Source organism: Calidris pugnax, unplaced genomic scaffold, assembly GCF_001431845.1.
Source record: "Calidris pugnax isolate Ruff unplaced genomic scaffold, ASM143184v1 scaffold70, whole genome shotgun sequence".
Lineage (NCBI taxonomy): Eukaryota > Metazoa > Chordata > Aves > Charadriiformes > Scolopacidae > Calidris > Calidris pugnax.
Window position 1 is genome coordinate 8387245 of NW_015090862.1, and position 21723 is coordinate 8408967.

At 40.0% G+C, this 21723-nt stretch overlaps 1 protein-coding gene across 11 annotated transcripts in view; it reads left to right on the plus strand.

Moving 5' to 3' along the window:
- Window positions 1–1447: 1447 nt before the first annotated feature.
- Window positions 1448–21723, plus strand: part of SEMA6D (sema domain, transmembrane domain (TM), and cytoplasmic domain, (semaphorin) 6D) — a 382134-nt gene continuing 361858 nt past the window's right edge. For 4 of the 11 annotated variants that reach the window (XM_014944560.1, XM_014944559.1, XM_014944564.1 and 1 more), the window contains exon 1: window positions 1451–1570. The gene's annotated coding sequence lies outside the window, so the exon portion shown is untranslated. Of the gene's footprint in view, window positions 1571–21723 lie in introns of all 11 variants that reach the window. The other 7 variants (XM_014944555.1, XM_014944562.1, XM_014944566.1 and 4 more) reach the window with 3 other exon arrangements.

Consider the following 21723-nt stretch of genomic DNA (forward strand, 5'->3'; position numbering starts at 1 on the left):
GTCCCGCTGCCAGCAGTAAAATAGGCCCCAGCCGGAGTCACCTTTTCTCCCCAGACTCAGAAGCATGTAGAAGAGGTGACCCTCTCCGGAAGCACAAGGAATCACAGAGCATCTGCTCTCCCTCACGCCATCTGGGCTGGGGAAGTGCTAATCTGAGGCTGGATGGCACATCAGCTGCTCCCAGCAGTGTCAGGTTGGTGAAGATGTCACCACAGCCCTTCCCTCCCCTCGCTGAAGTGTCCCTGCTCTGTGCTGCACCTCCCTCAGAGCTTCGAAGTGTCCCTCCCCCTGTGCTGCTGTCACCCCTCTCTCCTCTGCCCACTTGCAGCAAGGCTGTGGACGTTGGAGCACGTAAGGCACAGTCAGAACAGTGCTTCTGTTCCTGTTGCATCTGCGTAAGTCGTGGCTGCACTGCTAGGCAGAGATGAGGTAAATGATAGCTTGCGCCATCCCACTCGGTTATCAGGTGGCCCCCAGCTGCTCCAAGGCAGGCCTCAGCCTGGCTCAATTGGCCTTGTCAGGCCAGGAAAGATTTACGGGCCCTCAGGTCATGCTGTGTAGAAGTGCAAAAATAAGCCGCAAGACAACTTCTTAGGAGGTGAAACAGCCCTGGCAGGTGATACAGGCTCTGTGTGAGACTCAAAACAAACGGGAAAGCACCCTCGTGGTGTAGGGTCCAGTCAGTGCTTCTCAGTGTCTTCCTTAGGCTGAGGCGGACACCATTTTGGAAGCCAGGCCTTGCACCCTGGTGGTGGGAAGGGCACTGCCCACAGCCACAGCCACCTCCTGCTGCCTCAGCACCTCCCCTGGGCCCTGATGGCAGCTGCTCTCTCTCTTCCAGAAGGCTCTCAGAGGCCCATGGGCTCCACCAGGATGACATGCTGACGAGCGGCCCCATAATGACAGGAAAGTGTGAGGTGCTCCAGGATTCCTGAAGCCAGCGAAGCGCCATTGTGCCCGATGGACTCATCTCCTCCAGGTCTCGTCTCCCCAGAGGGTTCCCTGGCACAGCACAGGCCTGAGGTGGCACACAGGCCTCCTGTCCCCGTCACAGCCAGTGGGGCTGGCAGTGCCCCTCCTGATCTAGTGGGGAAGGAATGAATTAAACCTGCCCTTTTGCAGAAACTCTCCTGGTGCTGCAGAGCCTCATCCAGCAGGGACTGCGACGGTCATGGGTTTACCTGCAAGAGTTGGCCATCTGAGGATCCCTAACATGAACAAATGAGTGTTTTAACAGTGAGAAGGGAAATTTGGGCCAAGGACAGTGTTAAAGCCCAGGAATTTGAGGTGGTTTCAGTGAATGAAGAATAGGCCCAATCTGCAGCAAAAGAAACTATGTGTGTCTGTCTCTGCACTGCTTCACTGCCGCTTCAGCAGCATCTGGTATGACAAAATACTGTGGAATTAGATGTCCTTGCAGCCTTTCCACCCGTACGCTGAACATCCTTGGCATTTCACAAGGTCTAAATACCTCTAAATATTTAGGTGCTTACACAAAGTACTTGACTTCTAGAAATGAACTTCTGCACTACCTACCGAAGCAGAAAAGGGAAACTCAAAGTCTATGCAGGTAAAATTCAAGTTATTAACCTATTTTTAATGTTTCTCAGAATGAAGAGGAAGTGTGAATTACAACTAATCCCTTTTTTGCAGCTGTACCCTTGGCAATATAAGTATCTAATGACCATCAATATAAAAATCTATCCCAGTGAGGCCAGGCTGGGATGTTTCAGGATTTCATGCAAATTAAATGAATGTAATTCTCAAAGTGATTCTATTATCTCAAACCCATTCTTTGTGTTATGTACCTTTTAATTTCCCTAGCAAGTCCTTCTATTATTTAGTGTGAACTATTTTTCTTGCTATAATCTGAAATGATGGCTACCTTGTACCTAATTTGTACGTGGCTTTTATCTCCCCTACTTATTTCTTGATGCCAGAGGGACTAGTATGTGTCATGTTTGTTAACATTTTTTTTTTATAAATCTCTCTTTCTTTTCACTCCCACAGCATGCAATTCCTATGACTGCTGTGTCATTCCTCTCCTTTAGGTTTCTTGGTAACAAAATCTAAGTGATATTTTTTCTTGATGAATAGTAAATTCACAGACAGTTGAATATTGAGATTAAACTTCTACCAGAGTCAGGTTGAATTCAGGGTACAGAATAGGACAGAAACTGATTAGCATATGGAAAAGCTGAATGTTTTAAAAGAAGTATTTTGGGATTTTTAGTTTGGGTTTTTGTTTAAAAATTGGCATAACTCAAAGTCTAAATACAGCCTTAAATCACTGCAAAATATTTCCTCTTAGGCTAACGGAAAGTTTCAAAAAGACCACAAAGAGTTCTTCCACCCACCCTCTTACCCAAAATGAGTTATCAATTTGACTGGACCTCGTTGCAGGGGGAAGTGTTCATACATCAAAGCAAAATGGAAGAGTCAGCTGTGCTTATAATTCCTGTTTGCCAGATGTTGTGGGTGGGGAGAGAAGGTGTCTGTTTTACGCCTCGAAGTACCTCCTTAGTCTGCCATTGACTAGTGGGGTATTACCCAGACACAGTTGGCCTGTGTCAGGTCTCTCGCACAGTGGTTTCCCTCTGCCTTTGCAGCTATTTTTCCAACCCAGCACGCAGCTCTCTTTCTTTCACATGTATTACTGGTGTCACTTTAATTTTGGTCAACGTATTTATCAGTATAACACACCTGTCTTACTGTCTGATAGATTGTGTACATCTATTAATACTATGTTGCAAAAGCTACTGTGCTCGTTGTCAGCAGTTTTGTGTGTTTGAAGACATTTACACTGGAGCAATTTCAGGATAAAATGAAACTAAGACTGTTAAATTGATCAGTGTTTTAGTCTTTCTCTCCAGGTAAAGATCCTTAGTGGTGTAATGTGACTGAAATCCATTAGAGTCTAGCTACACTACTATTATGTTAAAGTATATTGAAGTCAGTGGAGTGATGCTGCTATGCTCTGGTGGAGAATCTGGCCTGCTTTTTGCCATCATTTGCTCTGCTGAGCTGAGTAAATATGGCAATTTCTTTGATTGTCAGTAAGAAGGTCACTTTTACTCCTCAATTCCTTTTTGTCCACTCTGATTCAATAATCCAGTTCCAACTTTCAAAGTTTTTCTATTTATATTTGACTCTGTGGCCAATGAAGAGGGAAAAAAAAAGGTCACCAGTACCTGTAAAATGCATACATGTGCACATGGAAAACAAAGGCACTGCTGTTTCTGCAAACAATGGATGCTGCTCCTTCCTTTGACTTCCTAGTCCAGATGCCTGTGGCCCATGAACAGTCCAATAAAGAGCTTCCTTCACATCAAGACATAACATGCAGACAAGACCAATCTACATGGCAAGCCAGATTGTCTCTGCAAGGCTCTTTGTTACCTAAATATAGGTTTCCAGTGGTATTTGTGAGCCCTAGATGGAGTTGTTGGCCTCCAACTCTCATCCCAGAAATGTGTGGATTTCCACTGGGTCTTGTGCCATATCTCCTAGCTACATCCAGATGTTTTGACATTTAAATTACACTTTTTTGGTTTTTGGTTTGGTTTGGTTTTTTTGTCCTTGACTATTAAGTCTTATGTTTTTGCAGGTTTTGGTACAATGTCCCCTCACCTGTCTCTAATAGTCCTATCATCTTCACAGGTGCCTACAATCATTCTCCCTCCTGACTTCAAGAGCCCATGTGCTCTGAAGCCATCCTACTGCAGTTTTCCTCACTCCTTTTGCATTCTGTATGGAACTTCATTCCATACAGAGTTTCAGGATACTTTGCAGGCTACATCTGGCTCGCACAGGGGAGGTGTGTAGCAGGGTTAATCCTTTTCCTCCACTCTTTATTGAGCAATTAGGCCACTAAAAAAGATCTTGTTTTCAGATACCCAGGCTATAATTTAATAGGTCTTGTAATAAATTTACATCCATCATGAGGTAGCCAGAGGCAAGTCTGGAGTTTTATCAGTGGCTAATTTGGGATAGGAACTCTTGGGATAGGAACACAATTTTAAAAGTAGCTTCACTCTTGGGATAGGAACACAATTTTAAAAGTTCCCAATACTAAAGCAATTTGTTTAAATTCCTAGTCTTAAAAAATGAACACTTATTTTAACAAGCTGTCTAAAATTGAAATTCTTCACTATAGGATTCATCATTGATACAATTGGAATCATTAACACAACTGATACAATTTACCCAGCATGCCTCTGTGTGGGCTGCCTTTAAATTTGGCAGAGACAAGCAGCTGTAGTTCTCAAAGGGTCGTTACAGAGCTTGTGTCAGCACTGCTGCTACTTTCTGGTAAGACTTCTTAGCTCTTGCTGTGAAATTTTCTGTGCCCAGGGTAAAAGTGGATTCCTTCTCATGTGGTATTTCTATAAAGACTTGGCATGCTAGTTAGTAACTAATGAATAAGTTATAACTAGCTATGTACTTTTTACAGGACATAAGTAGTGATATTTTGTTGTTGTATTTTTAAAGTTTCGTCTTGGAAATCGGTCTTCTCTAGAATTACTATTTTGAATATCATCTAGCAAATGCTGACTAGGTATGGTGTGTTTTAATCCTGTAGAGGATTTCAGTAGAGGACCTCAAATTGATCTGTTGACTAGAAAGGGGATTTAGTGTCCAATTTGAAGCAGCTGCTTATTCAACTCTGGGACGAGAACAGTAATGACTAAAGGCTGTTATCAGTTGATTGTTACTGAGTGCTTTAAGTGAAATGAGGTTTTGAAGTACCAGTCAATTGCTCTGTGGACTGCTTTCCATGTAACACTTGGCACCCTTGCTGGCCTTTGCTAGTGAGGCATTCAGTGTACCATAGAAAATTAGCCTCTTAGGTCAGGTGTGAGGTACGCTGGCTAGATGGGGGAGGTGGAGGGAAGAGCTGTATTGTTGTTGCTTGTATTTTAGCTCTTATTTCTATGCTTAAAGTCCTTCAGCGATCTCAAAGCATCACTCAAAAAGACTACATTAACATAAGGTATTTACAAGCTGAAGAAACTCTGCTTCCAGGGTTGTTTTAGAGGAGTTATTTATAGCAATACATAAATAAGGAAGCAACCAGAAGAACAAGAAGCCCAGCTGATTTTAGCTTAATTGAAAATACCACTAAAAAGGGGGAGGGGGCATAGTTATTGAAGGGAAAAGGACAAAATGAGTAAAAAAAAATAATGGTAGTTATAAGCTGCTGGGAAACAGCAAAGACTAAAGAAAATTGCGTTTATATTTTTTTGTTTATTTGGATAATTTATTAGTTTTAAAATGAATCACACAGAAATACAAGAAAGAAAGCAACAGCAAAGACCTGCAGTGAAATACTGTGGGGACTTACAATGCTGTGGAAATGCACAAGTGCTCAAATACGCTGTCCCATTTTTGATTGGAGTTTCATGGCTGCAAACTGGTTATCTCCTTATATCTCACACCAATGGTTTTAAGTCTGCAGTGTATAAAAATGACTGTGCATTTTGCTTGAGCACATTTGCAACCCTTCTTGTAAAATAAAAAACAACAGAATGTTCTCAGCTATGGGTATACTCAACAGTTTCATTAATTTTCAGAAGTCTCCAGTGGGATATCATTTTCTTTTATCTCCTCACAAAAGCCTATAGAATCATATGCATTGTGTGCTGGTTTGGTATTGAGGGTGCTATAGTTATATATTATTTAACATTTTGGCCAAGTTTTGGTTTCGTGAACTATTCATCCTCTGTTGTGTGTTTCTGCCCCTGTGATTAATGAAGGTTACCAGCCTATGATTGCAGAGTGCCCTGGGTTCTCTCCTTTACCTAATCCTATTTAAGTGCATTTTGGCCTATTTTTTTCTAGTCTTTCCTTTGAGCTAATAATTCTTCCAGAGGTGCTGAAAAATGTCTGTGTTACATATTGCTATGCCAGTGTCCATAGGGAAGCTACAAAGCTCACTGTAGCTTTGTATTTATTGTCAGGAATTCTGGTAACAGAAAGTGCCTGAAGTCATAGAGGGTCTACAGCTTTTAGTTTATATTTGCAGGGACTCTACTAGCTTCTCTGATTTATTTGATTTTTGTGATCAGTTTGACAAATGAAGACATACTGAAACCACGCAAGAAATAATAATATTTTCAGTTTCATGGTGAACCTTTGCTATTGTTAGGCTATTGTATAATAGCCTATCGTTCAGCTATTCCCCACTTTCCACAGGAGAAAATAATTAGTGTTTTAAGACTAACCTCCTTAGGCTCTTTTTTTTAAATGGACTATGGGTATAAATATATTTGCCTAACTTTCACAGCTCAGAATTTTCAAATGATTCATCAGAATAAAATAGGCTGTGCCTGTATAAAATAACATCTACTATAAGTACTTCCAAACTCGTAAAGAATGATAACTTCGTGGGACCTGTTTTTTTAAAGTGCAGATGTGTTTTGTAGTGTTATTTTTTTGGTTGTGTGTGGGTGATTGTTTGGGGTTTTTTGGCTCCCTTTGATAGACTTCCCCAGTTTTTTCAGTCCCAATATGTTTGCTGCTGCGTAGGAGATTTCCATGAGAATGTTGTCTGGTTTTCTCCCCTACCAGAATGAAATATCAAACTGAGGCTAGATGGTGAAAATACCATAAGCCTAGTTAGATTTCAACTAGGGCTGATCGGTTAAATGGTGGGAGACACGTGTTCAGCTGGTACTTCTCTGGAGTGAGCTTGTGCGCCTCACTTAAAATGGATGAAACCACATTGATGTGTGCATACTGAGAACTGGGCTTTAGCTTCACCGGTCTTGGCGAGTCAGACCATCTTCTCTGTGGGAGTCAGCCGCAGAGAACAGGGGGGAGTTCATCTTGATATCATTAGTTGTCAGTGTCACTTTGAACAGGGGGGAGTTCATCTTGATATCATTAGTTGTCAGTGTCACTTTGAACAGGGGGGAGTTCATCTTGGTATCATTAGTTGTCAGTGTCACTTTGCAGCGTTCTAAAGGCTAGGGAGCGATGCAGTGACCGTCGCATACAATACAGTGACCACACGAAGCGTAGCACTTTGCCACTGCATGGTTTTGCTTTCCATTCCTTGTTTTTCTATCAACAAAACACATGCAAACACCCACACTCATTCATGCACACACATGCAATGCCTGCCTGTTTTATGAAGCTGTAGGAAAATGACTCAATCGTGGTTTAAAAGTAGGTGAAAACGCATGCATCCACACAAGCATCTGTTAGGAAGATGGGAGTTGCGGCCTTTTTGTTTTGTAAGTTAAATTTTTACTCTTTCTCTTTTTTGAACTTTAATTTGTTTTTATCATTATTTTTTTTAATAATCTCATGCCAGTGTGTGTGAGATGATGTTCTGAGCAGCATAGGCTGCTCTAATGGCTGATTTCAATAATAAAAGACAACAGGGGACTAAAAGGTGCAGTGCAGGAAGCTGGGAAACACATTCCTTTCCCCAGAGGGTGTACTTAGCTTTGTGCCTTTGATCACTTGAGAAGTATCATTAGAGTGCAAAATGGCAGGCACTAGGGAACATTATGGCAATTATAATTTGATACACGAAGCGTAGCACTTTGCCACTGCATGGTTTTGCTTTCCATTCCTTGTTTTTCTATCAACAAAACACATGCAAACACCCACACTCATTCATGCACACACATGCAATGCCTGCCTGTTTTATGAAGCTGTAGGAAAATGACTCAATCGTGGTTTAAAAGTAGGTGAAAACGCATGCATCCACACAAGCATCTGTTAGGAAGATGGGAGTTGCGGCCTTTTTGTTTTGTAAGTTAAATTTTTACTCTTTCTCTTTTTTGGACTTTAAAAAAAATAATGATAAAAACAAATTAATAATCTCATGCCAGTGTGTGTGAGATGATGTTCTGAGCAGCATAGGCTGCTCTAATGGCTGATTTCAATAATAAAAGACAACAGGGGACTAAAAGGTGCAGTGCAGGAAGCTGGGAAACACATTCCTTTCCCCAGAGGGTGTACTTAGCTTTGTGCCTTTGATCACTTGAGAAGTATCATTAGAGTGCAAAATGGCAGGCACTAGGGAACATTATGGCAATTATAATTTGATAGTTTAAAAAAAAAATAAAAATCAAAAGAAGCTTGAACTTATTTGGGAGTTTTCTCCCATGAAGGACTGATCGCAGCTGAAAGATACGATGCTCTAATAGATAAAACAGAGAAGCTCCAGTGGGAAAATTCTTCAGATATTGACTCCAAAGTTAGCTCTGGTACAGAACAGTCTGTACAGAACAGACTATATTTACAAGTTCAATAAATCTAATCTGTGTACGCACTTTATCGTTACTTACTATTTGTACTGTAGTAGCACCTGCGGGCCCTTGTTGCTCAACTAGATCCCACTGTGCTAAGAACTGTATAAACATGGAACAAAAAAAAACAGGCCATGGAACAAGAAGAAGCCCAGAAAGCCTTTAGACAATGAGACTGCAACATAGTTGTTGGCACTTGGAAAATCAAAGTATTTGTGTAATACCTTGCAAATCGCTATACAAATATTGTTGTAGCTTATTATTACACACTGTTATGGAGTGGGGTTGTGTTTCTATTTCTTAGTTCTTAAAGAACAGAGGAATTAAAGGGCAGTATTTAGTATAAAGTTTTTTTAGTAGTGCCTTGGCAATACAGAGCCAGACTTTGCTTTGTTTTGACCTCAAAGAAACCGCTTTTTCAGTCAGAGGAACTGCTGTTGGTTGGGGCAGGAGGCCAGGTGAGTTAACATTTGTATACACTTCTGCTGTGTCCAAAGCCTTAGACGTAAAGCTGACAGTGAAGATAATTTCTGCTTTCTTCTTGTCTAGAGCGCCAGTAACTCTGTGGTGAATCATGTTGGTTCTAGCAACTAGGGGTATGTGTCTTTGTAGGTGTGAATAGGAACATGAGCTAGAGATTTTCACACAACTTCAAGCTTTAACTTCAGTGTTCTCAAAACATATTGTATGGTGTTAAGTAAAAAAGCTAGGTCACTAATAGAGCAAAATGCAAGACTTGATGTAAAACAAGAAGACTGCAGCCTCAGAGATGCCTTGTGCTTTATATATGAAATGTCTAGATAAAACCAGCGTGACTACATAACTAATGCAGCAGTGTTGTGTCACCTGTATTGTCCTTGTCTATACTGCACAAAATCCAATAATTAAGTACAGCTTCTAAATATACCTTTTACTGCCTTGTCATAAGCTGTATTTGTTGATACAGTGTGATATCCATAGCATAAAATACAGCAGGTAAAGAGTGAAATAACCTAATTTGGGGGGTGTGAGGGGTGTGTTGAAGTTCCAGTTTGACACGTGTGGAACAAATCTTGTAACATAGCAAAAGAAAGTATTTCAAACAAATCGTGTTTTCACCATCATCAACCAAAACAGGCTGCCCCCACAGCCTTAGAATTTCAATTTTCTGCTCATTTTCTTTTGTTCGTATCGGATGTGTTGCCTGTTTTCCTTAGTTCATAGATGTTTCACTGTGATAGGAGCTTGGAGAGCAGCAAGCGCAGCTCATTTTCAGAAATAGCGATTATAATGAAAAAGGAAAATGTAATAAAATGATACAGTTGCCCTAGACTCTGCAAATTATTCCATCAAACTTGAGTTAGAATTGTTTCTCCTTTTACTGATCTTCCACCCTATCCCTTTCTTTGCACAGCCACTTAAACGTTATGGGGTTGGTGGCATATATAGCTGCATAAGGCTTATCTCCTGGCTAGTAATCTGACTGAGAAGACTTCCTGCTGTAGCAACATTTAGTATTTCAATGCCTTTGAGTAGCGGTACTCTGGGTGAAAGGCCAGAGGGATATGTAGTCCTCTTGTGCTGACACCAAGGACTATTTCTACTTTTTTTTTCTTGACGCTTCTAAATCGCAAATGCATGCAGTTGGTTGGTATATAATTAAATTTTAGAAGATCATGTTTCACTGAACAAAGAAAGGTAGAGAAGGGATCATTAGTTATGGAGGTATTGCACACATTTTATAAGCACCTGACAGAGAAGCAAGAGACTACGCGTTTTCCAGAGCATCGAGCTCTCCAAGCTTTGATTGTAATAGCAGGTCACTTGAATCTCTTGGCTTTGCTTCTGCTTTCTGTGAATGGGATATGATTCCTTTCTTTGCTTTTGGTAGTGGGAACCTACATGAGCCATAGATTGTGAGTGTTTCATAGTCATTTACTTGCGTATTTGTTCCCATTATCCACAACTTTTGGATTTTCGCATTTTATGCATGAAATGTCTGAGATATGCAGAAGTCTATAAACACTGAGCTTCTACTTTGCTGTCTAAGTTTCCACATGTTTCAATGGGGAATTAATTGCCTGCATATCTTTATGGGCCTGGTTCTAAATGATTTGCCCAAAGAGACACAGGAAAATATAGTGAGCTATTTCTCCAAGCTATTTTCTCCTAATTGAAGGACTGGATCACACTTCACCACTCACTGTATTATAGAAGTCTTAATTCATTAATGTTTTTAAAAGATCTTGTAAACCTCTTGGGAGCAGAGCTTTGTGAGTACAAAATGCTATTTTATTCATGAACTTCTGAAACCTTTCATATTTTGAATTTATTTTTTAAAAAAAGAGACAGAGAATGTAATAGAAGGTGAAGTTGGACATTTGCAATCTCAGAATTTCAATGTAATTAGGGAAAGGAGAGAAATAGTGGTAAAACACAAATCTTTCATGTGACAGAGGGTAACAGTGAAACTAGACTGAGTCAAAAAGGTAAATAGAAGCCATACTGCACTGTTGCCCATACTTCAGACAGAAATAATCTGCATTTTTGTATTTTCATATGAATTCACTTTTCTCTACCACCTTTTTATGGCTGTGAGACCTGAGGCCAGAGCAGCCTGATAGTTTTCCTCAGTCCAGAAAACATAGTTTTTGCCATTTGCACCATCTACATTGGAATAAGTGAAAGAAAAATGATCAGAAGCTTGGGACTGCTGTTTTGGAGTAGCAGAAAGGGTAAAAATAAAGGACACCATGGGGAAAGCTTGCAATACCAGAGATTATAGGAAAACAGGAACTAATACTGTATCCACAGTCTTTTGAAGGTAGAGAGGGCATAAGCCTAAATCTTGGGAAAGATAGTTTTTACTCAGCATTTCCTACTGATATGGTTTGCCATAACCAGCACTTTTTAAAAGGCTGAAACTGTTTTCAATCAGGCTCCAGGATGGCTCTTGCAACATAAAAGGAGACTATAGCAGCAGCACCACCCACCATCAGTGAGCCCATGCCCTCCTTGAGCCATGGCAGGCTACAATATGAAGAATTCATAGGAATTCTAAGTGTGATTCACGCTACCTTGATTCTTTAAAGATATTCTTTCTTTAAATGTAATAGGCTATTCTTCAGTATATGGAACTGCGTGATGCAGACTGCTACATGTTCTTATTTGGAATAAATCAACGGTGTCTGATTTCTTGTGGGAATGCTCATTTGCAATAACTGCAGGTAGGAACTTCACTGTGCAGATATGAAATTGTGGGATGAAATTCAACCCTGGAGTAATATTTTTCAACACTTTTTGGGAGCCATCAAAAGAGATTGAACAGTCATAGACAGAAAAGTCAATTAGAAAAATGGGATTCAGGTATGAATGGCCACCACTTCATACCCTAGCATTCCTATCTATTACTCTAAGGAAAACTGCATGACTTCAAGGTCACTTCAGCACATGTAATATACAGACTCCAGATTAAATCTGGATAGCAATTTCAGACAGATTGGAGAATGTACCAATCTGCCAATTGTGCCTTGTCCTTTTCCAAGTTTGTCATCGAGAACAGTTTAGCTTCATTTATTAAAGGCTTTGAAATAGATCCTATTGCAATTCACTTCCAAAGTTCCAGCACCTGCCTGGAATATGCTTCATACCCATGCTTGACTCTTGAATTCACTTATGCCAGCAAAATTGAAGTCAGTTTTGTGAGCATCATCATATAAAAAGTAGTGGCAACACTCTTTCTCTATGCTTGGTAACTTAAACTTGGATGTCTAGAACTCCCTGCATGACTAATCATAGAACAAAAATATGTTCCTGGTATTGCATGTGATTTATGGCTGCTTTGACTAATAGCCATAATAGCAGAAAGAATTTTGACTATGAAATGAGGTGCTTGTGGTGGGAGCTCTGCCAACATACCAAATCAAGCGGGAGGTCTGAGTGCAGTGTAAACTGGTGTTCCATATGCTCGAGAGACTTTTGGAATCAGCCCAGCCTACATATGCTTCTGTTGGCAAGCTCTCGAATAGAAAGGAAGATATTGTCCTCACCCTACCTAACATACCTCCCACTCATTTGAAATGCTCATTTGCAAATGGAGAGCATGCAAATCTGAGAATGATAATGGCACAAACCCAATCTTGCTACAGCTGGATAGGAGGAAAAAAAAATATTCATTGAATAGATTTTAAACCAGAAAAGGTATTGATGTGTAAGACATTAGTAAAAAAAGAATCTGAGATGTTCTCCTATTCATGATCTGTGGAGTAGTAGAATAACTTTTGCTATTGTATTAAAGTGCACAGAGTTCACTAGCCAGTCCATGGAACCGTGGTTTGCTGGACGATGCTCTGGTGAACAAAACAGTTAAAATATGACGAGAACCCCAACAGGGGGTGATTCCAGTTAAGAAAGGACTTCAAACACTGCTGTTACTGCAAAGCTGGGAAGACTTGGATGTTTGATACATCTTCAAAACTCATGGGACCCTCCACATCAGTTTCTTGGGCATCACAGTAACTCAGCTATTTATCATTGCAGCTTTCCTATGAAATGCAGTTATCGTGTAGCATAAGTGGCAATTTGAGGCACAAAAAGATCGAAGGAGAGGTCTGTAAATCTGATGAGTTTCTGTTAGATTTGGCTGGTGTGTGGAATAGAGTGAGCCTCTAGTCAGCCTGTCTATCCTCTTCCACTTGTGCTGGAAGAATGATTCAGAGTAATAACATCAAATATATATATATATGTGTGCTTGTGCCATTGGACCCTGTGCCAGAAGTGCTCAGGGAAGGTGGTGCATTGTGTAAACACCTTCAATGACACTTAAATTTTCTTTTAACAAAAGAAATGACCAAAGCAGCATTTACTTGAAACAACTCAAAAATAGTTGTTTAACTGTATTAATGAAAAATATAGGCTGTTCATTTTTCTGGGAAGAATTTTATTATTTTTTTTCTATTTATCCCCCACCATTGGGATGGAATAAAAAAAAGTTGGTGCAATTAGAATGGCTCTGAAAAAATGGAGAGGTATTTCTGTGAGTTCACCGCCATCAGCAGTGAATCTTGCTTTAAACCATCTTTGATGCCTTTGATGCAATTGCTCTCACTTTGGTTTGGTTTTTTTTTTTAGTTCATACCTCTGTAGCATTTAGGAGTTGGAGAGATCTTGGGTTCTTGAGACTGGCCTCATAAGATGGGAGTGTGTGTGTATATATATGCATATGTATGCACACACACTACATAAAGTCCTCCTACTCACCACTGCTTCTTCCCTCTTTATACTTTGCCCTTGTTTATCCTTTTCTTCAGAAAAACAAAAATGAAACCATTTGGAGCTTCATAACTCTTCCAATCAAAAGCAGAAGGCTTTGGCCTGCTGTTCCTCCTCCTACCCAGTGCCTGAGACTTCTCATTCTGAGAGTGAGACATGCAAACATATGTCACTCAAAAGTGGCATAAATACCATATGCAAACAGATTCTTCAGAGGGGGTGACAAGTACAAAACCCAGCTACTGGCACCAAAAAAACCCACCTCAGTCCCATGGAAAACTCCAGGGAAGAAAAATTGCACCAGGTGAGGGTAGAATCTAATAAAATGCAGCTCTGTCAGTTTTGCGTCCTGAGCAGGACTGAGAGATTTGGAGTTTGGGGGTTTTCAAACCTCCTGAACCATTGCTGAATTTCCCAGGTCTGCAAAACCAGTTCAAATCCATGATCTATTTTTCTTCCTCTTTCCCTGAACTTATAAACCATTACGGTTTCCAAGGACAATTCAATGTAAAAGGAAAAAACACTAGCTAATGGGAGAGCTTCATTGAATTGGGATGGAAGGGCAAACAAAACCAAAAAAAGCTGGCACAAGTTTATGGCCTATGTATACATGGGATTTATACTGACAAGCAGACTTATCCCTGTTGGCATGAATCCCAGAAACCACAGTCGCTGGCAAGTCTGCCCAGAAATGGATTGCACCAATAGTGTGAAATGCCTGTTCCCCCATCTCCTGGGGAGAGCTCAAAACATGATAACTGCTGAGTAACGGGATTTGGCTGAAGAAATTAAAAATGACGCCCTCCTGAGGGAGAGGGATGGGGCATATTTGCAGTAGCAGATTTAAGCTGTCAAATCTTTTTCTTAATTTGAGTTTTCTTTGCTCTTCCTTGCTCTTCCTTGCTTGCTTTCTGCACTGTCTATCAGCAAATTTCATCCTACCTGTTCATTGCTAATCTGTTTTCACACTTTACATTTTTTTTCGTTTTCCAACTCTCTTCCAGGCACCCTAAGTCATAACCTCTCCTAACCCTGACAACAGTCCTGCTGGGCATTAGCTTTGTACCCCACAACATCAGCAAGTTTTAAATGGATCAGCCTTGTTGGGGATGGAAAAATTTGTCATGAGAGATTTCAGGGTATTTTTTTCTCCTTTCTTTCCATGTCCAAATGTATCATCTGCATTTATTGCTTCAAATTCCCCATTGATTTCTCAGGCTGTTAAGTTTAAAAAAAAAAAGTCACTAAAGCCACCCCTGTACTAAGCACTGCAATGGTTGCTAACATTTTTTTTATTATCCTTTTTTCATTGACATTAGGAAGAATCACTTCAGAACTAAAATTGTGAAAAGCATCATTTTAGTAAGAATATTAAGGTTAGATACGAAGTTGTGCCTTCAGTGAATAAAGTGTCAGCACTTCTACTAAAGTAGAATGTCAGGGAACCCCCTCCAGTACACAAAGATGCTGGAATTACTCAGTTGCTCTCACCTCAGTTGAAATACCTGTGTCTTGCACTGCTTATCTGTAACTTTGGATTCACCAGATGTACGGGTTCAGGAGTAAGAGAAGTACTGTCATACTACACTGTAGCTGAGGCTCTCCCTTCTAGTGGACCCTTAAACTCAGTAAGACCTGTTTGAAAGATGTGTTTCACTGGCAAGAAGGCAGTGTTGGCATCCCTCTCCTAGCACCTGGGTGTGATTTTTCTCAATTTCTAATTTTGTAACCATCTTTCTGTAAAAGTGCAGTAACTGAACTAGCTCCTTATCAGAGGTAAATTTTGCAGTGCTGTTGATCCTCTTCTACATCAAGTGAGATCAAGCTTCTTAGGTGTGTAGCTTGGGACTTTGAAGATTTTAGCAAAAGAGAAAGTTCAGTTACAGGATCTTGCATCTAACATTTTCTCCTTCCCTCACAGTCTTCTCACTTCCACAGGTATAACTTTTCAACTATTTTTTCCATAAACAACATGTTGTTCTTTCTTCTGTTTAGACTGAAGAAAAATAGTGGGAGGTCTTTGCTAGATTTTCAGTATTAAGTGATATTTCCAAAGTTCAGCAGTTAACAAGAAGCTGCAATTAATTCTTCCAGAATTTGGACAGCTTGGAAATCTCCTGCTGCCCTGTCAAGCATATCACTATGTGTTCTTATCTTTCTTACCTTCTGTTTCAGATCTATCATGGCTGCCTGTCTGCTACTTGTCTTAATAGCAGCCTTCCTAGGAGATGTATTTACTTCTCTTTAACCATATGAATCAGTTTACCTTTTTCAGTATAGGATTACATAATGTCTACTTCCCTGAGAACATTAGTCCCAATTTTCCATCACATTATTTATTACACTTACTGTGACTAAGAGATGACAAGAATAAAATCTCATTGTTAAACACAAATAGAGAGTAGTGGATGGTCTCTGCCCCAGTGACATGACTGTCTTTGTGTGCTAAAATGGCTTATTCGTTGCTCAGTATCAGCAGTGAAAGGCATTCATGCCTCAGGTTATCTCGGAAGGGGAAAGATTAGCACCAATATTGACTCTGCTAGGCTATATTTTCTCAGGAAAGTGTCTTCCTTTTATCTGTCTTGGATAGCTTGGCTGCCAATGTTAATTAGCTTCCAGGAATTTCTTCTTGTATTCTATGGATGAGGTAAGATTAAGGAATATTTGTTTCTCTGTTGCTTCAAAGGATTCTGCATTTAAACCTACTGTAATTCTTTTGTCGTGGGATTTCTGTGTGTGACTGCCTCATGGGCGTCAATTCTTTTAGTGCTCTGTGCGTGGTTCAGCATATGTTAGGGAGTTGTGGGTTTGTTTGTTTTTTATCAATAGATACCCTGAATTGCTCCAGCAACTCTTTCACTTGGAAGAGTAATACTTTGTCATCCAAGATAACCAAAGGGAACTAGGCAGTGGAGAACTGGTCGGGAGCAGTCTATTTGTTACCTATGTAGTGATGAGTCAGAGATAGTTTTCCAATAAATCTTACCTACATTCAAATTTCTTTGCTTTTGAATACCATTTAATTCCTCTTCTTCTCTCTTGTTTTTATGTATTTCTGTCTCTGTATCCATGTTTTTTTAATTGGTGCTCTCTCTTGCTTTTGAGAAAGTGTTGGGGTTTTTTTTTATTATTTTTCTCCAGGAATTATTGTTTAGCCCTTTGTGTGCCTGAAAGAAAACAGTTTGTGAATCTATTCCTACAAATTGCATTTGGATCCAAGTATGTACAATGTTTGAAAACTTCTGAAATTTAGAAACCAATAGATTTAGTTTGAGTGCACTGTACATATGAAACAAAAGGCTTTCTTGAAGTTGATGTCAGATTTACTAATGATCTCAAGAGGAGCAGGAGCGAGAATTTAAATGCAATAATTTTGGGTGGTAGATTATGATAGAATATATAGAACAGATGACAGGACTGCCATGGAATCATTGCTCATTTTAACTTTCCAATAAGAAAATACCTCAGAAAAGCTGTTGATATTCTGAAATAGTGATTATTTGTTGTTGTGTGGTTTTGTTATGTTGTGTGTTTTGGGGTGGGTTGGTTGGTTGTTTGTTTTGTAAAGATCCTTCTGATCCTTCGATTAAACCTGCTCTGTCAGTACATTATTATTTGCTCTTGGCACCACTGAGCAAATAGGCTGACACAGCACAGCTCCCTGCTGACCTCCCAGCAATGCCTGATTGACTTTGCAAGGATTTTTCATTTCAGAAACATTTGCAATTTCCTGAAATGACTCCAAAGAATCACATCATCTTATTTTGTATTCACGTTTGCTTGCATCAGTTACTTTGGGAGTAGGAGAGGGAGGATGAAACTGTTTCATACAAATAAGTTAGGTGTATTTCGTAACAATCAATGTTCTGACCCTAGCAATATTGTCTCTCTGCCTGCCTATATTGAAATAAGATATTATTGTGCTAGGATATCACAGGTTACCTGGAATCCCACCCATTTTATTTGTTTTGCTATGAATAAGTATAATTATAATTTGCTTTATGCCTATTATTAAGAAATAGCACAGCTGAGAATCAAAAATGATGACGATGTGAATGTTCAGAAGACAAACAATTGCAGGTATCACAATGAGTTGTCCACCCACATGCTCAGTGTGTTTGGGAGTGATCAGCTAGGAAATAGAGTGTTTCTGGTAAGCTCTGCAGATACTTTTAGTTAGTTTCATTAGAAACTTACTCAGAGAAGAAACACGTTGAGCCTCAGACTGTTATAATCTATGAAAGACCTTAGAATTTCCCAAATCATGACCAATATGATATACTTTCTTCCTCTTTTCCCAGGGAACAAATTGTACAAGACCATGAAAAACACTTTATAATCTGTAGTGATCTTTGGCACAGATGAGTCCAGTTCATGTCACAGCTGTCTCTTAGGTGGGAGCTTCCAGAGGGAAATCTGAAGCACAAGTAAATGCACAATGTGATTTTTCTTTATGGAGCAAACTCTCCTCTGTCCATCTTCTCTCTCTCTGTGATTCCAATTATTTTTCAGGTTGTGGGTTTGTCTCATACCATGGCTATCATCTTAAAAGACTGGTCAGGTTGAGTAAGGTGCATTGAAAGAAAGCCCAATGTCACTGTTTCAGGGGGTATGAGACTCCAATAGAAGTTGGTTGCTCTGGCTACCTCAGTCAGTGATTTCTGTTCTCCTTTGCCACATATGTAATCCTAGGAGAATTTAGCTGGTTTGCATACATCAAATAGAAAAGAACATTTTTTCTTCTCCCTAATGACCCTCAAAATTGAGGCATCCTTGGGGATGTTTTCTCATGTTCCTCACTGCATGCAGTGCATCTTTTTTCTGATCTGCTTATCTTTCTTTGGGTGACAAGTGACCTGTCAATTTGAAGGTGCATTTTCTATCTAGATGGACCTGTCATCTGACTAGAATTTCTCATGTTGGATTTGGCCTTTCAACCCGAATTTCTCAGCTGAAATAATAGATATGTCATAGTTATGAAATACGGTTGGAACTCCAGTTTCTGTAGATGTGGGTGCTGCTGATAGCCTGGACTTCAGTGTTTCTTTCTGCAGAAATTCTAGAGGGCTGAGTAGAATTCCATCCTTCATTTGTAGAACTCACAATTTCTTGATGTCATATCCCATATAATTCTATGCAAAACACTTGTCATTTGCAAACCTGACAGAAAGTTGCCCCCAGATGATCATGGCAGTAAGGACATCACGATGTCCATATAGATAGGTTTAGCACAGAGTGAGAAAGGTCACACAGCAGATCAGCAGCAGAAATAAAAACCTGATGGCTTGCTCTAAGGATGGAGTGAGTATTACTGCTTAGACAGGAAATGAGTCTGCAGTGTGACTGCTTTGAGAGAGGGTCTTTAAGAAGCTACAAGATGAAAGGGAGATTTGTGCAATGGGTGGCACAAGTTGTTAATTTTCCTTTTCCTAAACTCTAGTACGCAGTGGAGGAGAGAGATGTTTGATTAACCTAACCAAGGACTTCATAGCAAGAGAGAAGCGATTTGTTTTGGATAAAATACAACAATGCTTTGCTTATCTGTTGCAGCTTTCACTAAAAGGTCTCTTCTGAGACCTTTTGAACTCCAACTGCATTGCAGTTCCAAGAGAGGTGAAATTATCTCCTTGTCTAATCTGTTGCTACCAACTAATATCAGTGCTCCAGTTTGCTCCTATGGGTGAACTTTTCTGACTACAAGCACTGGCATGAACTCCACAATCCTGGTTTTCATGCATACAGGCCCGTAAACCTACTGTGCCCTGGGACCACCAGAGGAAGGTATGTTCTTGCCTGTACTTCACAAGCTTTCTGTAGGGCTTGGTGGCAATCAAGATAAGTGTCAAAAATGCTACTTTAACTGATTCCGTATTTGTGTAAGAATCATTACCAGCTGTATTTGGAAAACAGATAGTGCCATAAGTGCAGTTACCATTTTTCATCAGTGTTTTTACTGGCAAGAAATACTGATTTTAAGGAGTAGAAGCCAGATTTATGAAGGTATTTAGATATCTATTTTTAGACATTTAGTGAGATTTACAACAGCGGTTCTCCAAGTTAGATGTCTAATTCATCTGGCTCAACGATAAATTGCATGAAGAACATGTTTTGGTTTTGAAACTGAAATATTTTAGAGATATTGCCTCATCCACTTAAATGAGGACTTAAGCTGAAATGTCTTTGGGAAAAGAAACCTGACTGTTTATTACTTTAGACTCTAACACAATAAAGTTCTACTGTGTACTGTCCTTAGACCTGGACTATGACACGTTATATTCTAGACACTATGAAAACGTAGGTGATAGTAGAACTTTGTCTTCCAGTATTCAAAACAAGAAAGTTATTGGTGGCCATTATAATTTTCTGTATATTGTACATATTACCAGGAGTTATGTAAGACATTTTAATAAGCTGGAGTCAGCTAGAGCATAGAAAAAAGGCATTTTTTCATTTATTATATTAAATCTTTGTTTATTCAGAGTCTATTAAAATACATGGAATATATGAAAAGGAATCCTGGTGTCTGTGACAAAGCTAACATAGTTTGGTAGCAACAGAGATAAAGGACAGGATATGCTCCAAGCCTTCCGCTGGTCAGGCAGGGCTGAAGCCACTTTATCCAAGTCAGTAATCCATCCACAGTTCTTGAAGTGCTACAGGTCTGCTCTAACTTTCCCTGCCCCCATGTGCTAGACTTAAGGAAAGATTCCTGGAAAGGTTCTCTCCAAAGTGAGTGGGTAGGGGAGCAAATTATCTCCCCAGATGGTACCCAGATCTTCCTATCTCATGGTGAGGATACAGAAACAAGAATGGACATCAGGGTTCCCATTTATATGCAGGCTGCACCCTTTCTGGCACGTTAGCATAAGAGCTGCCTTGTTTGGAGGCATATGATTTGGTAACATGGGACTTGGCAGCAGCACCAGCAGTAGGAGCTCTTCAGACTCCCACCAATGGCACTCCATCCCCTCATCACGCTGGCACCGTTTGCTGGACTGCACTGTTAACTGAAGGAGGGGCAAGGATTTCATGGAGACCCTGCTGGTCAAACCAATGCTTTTGGTACACGAATCAGAGTTAATATGTGATTATCACTTAATTAATTACATCTCAGCCACTACAGCTTAATGTCAGTTAAACTGGCATTAATTTCATTGTGGTAGTGAGTTAGGCAAAAACTGAATTGATGCTGTTTCACATCCGAGTGAAAGTCCATAACAGTTGTAAAAACCCTAGTTGTTAAATGAGTTCTACGGGTAAATTGGATTTACTCTCCTGAGCATCCCCATGTGGGCAAATTCAGTCACTGACATCATATTGACTCATTAGCAGCCCATTCCTGTGGTAATAAGTTATACCCAACCTTACACCTTACCACAATTGTATGCCTTGTTGTGGATAATGGTATGTCTCTCCCTTTTGAGCAGTCTCAGTGTCGTTAGGGTCAGAGAGGCAATGATGGCACCATCACTATCAGCTTTACTTGGGGTTGCATGATGTGACTCTCACCTGACACACCTCTCCTAATAGCTTTCTTCTTGACAGTGATTTCAAGTTCAAACTGAGCTGCCCTTGCAACTGTTTTCAGAGGTGCTGTTGCATGCAGGCTGAGTTGGAGAAGTGTCCTCACACCATCCCTCCAGTACCTTAGTTCTAAAACCTGAGAGGCTGTTTTGCAAATCTAAGCTTTTTCCTAGAAATGGCATGGCTATTCTTTCAGTTGCATTGCATAAAACTTTCTGCTCAATCCATTTTCTTTATTCTGCTTCTATTTTATGTTTTTCCTGATGCTACAAGAACCCTATGAAATAGTAACAGAGATGCAGATCTGTTATCTGACTGTAAAAATTGTAACCTTTCATTTGTAAAGCCCTCAGAGTACTGGATGCAGATTTTCCTAGATCCTCACTTGTAGCTCTCTGGAAGCTAGTGGAATTTTGGGGACTTATAGCAGGGGAAGACCCACCTTTCTCTGTAGGAGGCCATCTTGATATGAGAGTTCACCTGAGCTGCCTGTTCACTGTTTTGGTTTGGGTTTGTGGGGTTGGTTTTTGTGTTGGTTTTTTTTGGTTGGTTGTTATATTTTACACAAACTTTTTATGAAGACACTCAGCTCGTCATTGTTAGGGCAAATGCAAAAAGCATCAGTAAACAGAGCAACTAATTTACACTAACAAGGGAATGCTTGTGTCTTCACTCTAAACAA